We start from the raw sequence: 2,679 nt of genomic DNA on the forward strand, positions 1-2,679 counted from the left end.
TTGAAAGTGGGGATTTCTTCACCCAATAACAGATTAATTTATTCTGGTGCCATTTATATGGACTGCTAATCTGAGATTTCTTCGTTGGATAAGGTTTACGCTCTACTAACAACAGAAATTAGGATTTCTTCGCTAAAATCAGGTTAGTTTCTTATCGTACGATTTAAATGCATTATAGCACTGAAAACTTTCTACTGCTCGTAGGAAGGCACATTCAAGCTATAGTTTATCTGAGTTTATCAGAAGCTGGTATGCATGTGTAAGACGTTAATAAAAACCCATGAGACAAACACACAAGTCTGATACTGAGTCCGCTTGCAAATAATGTTTAAACGATCACCACCGTTCTCCACCAATTATGTAGCAAATTAGCTCAAAAGGAAAATGTATATAAATAATTATGATTAATTACAATTATTTACCTCAGCTGCCAGTAGTAACTGTAGCAGAATTAGTATTACAATCAACTAATCTGTTCAGTATAAATTCATATCAACTCTAGGAAAGGATATTTTCGTGGCCACAGAAAATAACTTTCTTACAGTAACACATTAGAGCATGTAGCTATAGATCGGATCGTAAAAGGGACACTATTCACAAGCAGGATCAGAAACTCATGTAATTTGTGCACAAGAGTTTTATTAACTAAACGCTAACACACATAACTAATCTAAACAAACCAATTCACTATTCAACGGGGAGCTAAAGTGGATGAGTGAAACTATTAGAGAAACCAGAGAATGAAGAATTAACCACCTGAGTGAAACCATCAGCGCCGTTTTAGAACAGGGTCTACAGCTTATACTAAACCTCTGTTTCGTTTAGTTAAATGTACGATACTTGCATTGCCTTGGCCTGGAACGAGCGACCGGATGCAGTCTCATATGAAAGTCTTGATGGATTGGAGGTTCGGTGGTGTAGGAGTCGCGATCACCTTCTTCCAGGTTTGAAGAGTGATGAACTCCACAGATGTTCTGGCTCGATGGTGACATCAGCTGAGATCCTAGGATCGTTGGTGAATGTGTATGATGTGAGAGCTTTATCTCCTATTGAGCTCACACCTCTCGGGGGTCACAGAGCCAATGGTGACTTGCACATCTGGAGGGAAAGTTTACGAATCTTTGTCTCTAGCATGGTGTTTTGCATATGAAACTCAATTGGGTGTTCAAGAGAAGAATTTTCAAGATTCTTATAATACTAATGTGTTGCATAGGTATCAACATATAATATACACTATAGATCATGAAAATACGAACTCATAGATACCAAACATGGTATAGGTGAGGTTATATTAACTAGTGATCTATCATAAGCATGCATAAAACATATACAATACACAAAACCATATACAAGAAGGTAGTAATCATACACACTGACCTGGGGATATGCAAGATAGAAATATTTGTCTATGAATTAATGTAAGAAGTCATTTCCTATAGCAGTATGTGTCTGTTTGAGAGAATTAAGTAGGAGGAAGATTCTCTCTACATACTTTTAGGTTGTAAAGTTTATCTGATCTGGCTGAGGTGTCCCAGTTGCCATGGTAACCAGGGGCCTGGACGTCATTCACAGACATATGTGAGCCTGGAGCACAAAAGCAGTGTTAAGTCGCTGGGGTATATTTGTAGCAATAGCCAACAATACATTGTATAAGTCCAAATTATAAATTTTTCTTTTATGCCAAAAATCATTAGGATATTAAGTAAAGATCATGTTCCATGAACATATTTTGTAAATGTCCTACTGTATATATATCAAAACTTAATTTGTGATTAGTAATATGCATTGCTAAGAACTTCATTTGGACAACTTTAAAGATGATTTTCTCAATATTTAGATTTTTTTGCACCCTCAGATTCCAGATTTTCAAATAGCTGTATCTCAGCCAAATATTGTCCTATCCTAACAAACCATACATCAATGGAAAGCTGATTTATTCAGCTTTCAGATGATGTATAAATCTCAATTTCAACGAATTGACCCTAATGGCTGGTTTTGTGCTCCAGGGTTACATATAGGCACCGAGTCTGGTGTTGGGTGAGGGGTTTGTGATTGCTTGTTAAATCTAATGAACAATTGTGTGTCTGCTTGGTCCAAATGCTACAGTGTGTGTGTGTGTTTGTTTGTCTTGTCAGGCGGTGTGTGTCGTGTCTGAGGGGCTGGAGTCATTCGGCAGTCAGGGCTACATTGAGGACACGGTGTGAGAGAGAGTCTGTGTGTGTGTGTGTGAGTGTGTATGTGTGTGTGTGTGTGTTTTTTTTAAATTAAATTAAATGTATCCCAATCTTATTAAAACATTTTTAATGACACACATACTGAAGGTTTGATCCAGATCAAAACCAAGACTGGATTACGTGATCTAAAATGATTCCAGAATACTTTTTTCTTTTCAAGATTTGATCAAATCTCTTCTGAACGCTTCAGTTTTCTGTAATTACAGAATGATGCAGAAACCAGTGCAGAACTATGAAGTCTCTGACATGAGTGTGTGTTTCTGTCTGCAGGTGTTGAGTATATGGGAGGGAACCACTGATGTTCTCCGCTCCATCGCTAAGGCCTCTGGGTCAGTTTTGCAGGCCTACTTCACCGACGTCAACGTGAGAACAAACTCACGCTAACGCTTCATGTTTAACTCAGAAATTATTGTAACTGTTTTTGTATTGATTGTAATGTGATCTG

The sequence above is a fragment of the Sinocyclocheilus rhinocerous genome, unplaced genomic scaffold, assembly GCF_001515625.1.
Source record: "Sinocyclocheilus rhinocerous isolate Xijiao unplaced genomic scaffold, SAMN03320098_v1.1 scaffold2309, whole genome shotgun sequence".
Classification (NCBI taxonomy): Eukaryota; Metazoa; Chordata; class Actinopteri; order Cypriniformes; family Cyprinidae; genus Sinocyclocheilus; species Sinocyclocheilus rhinocerous.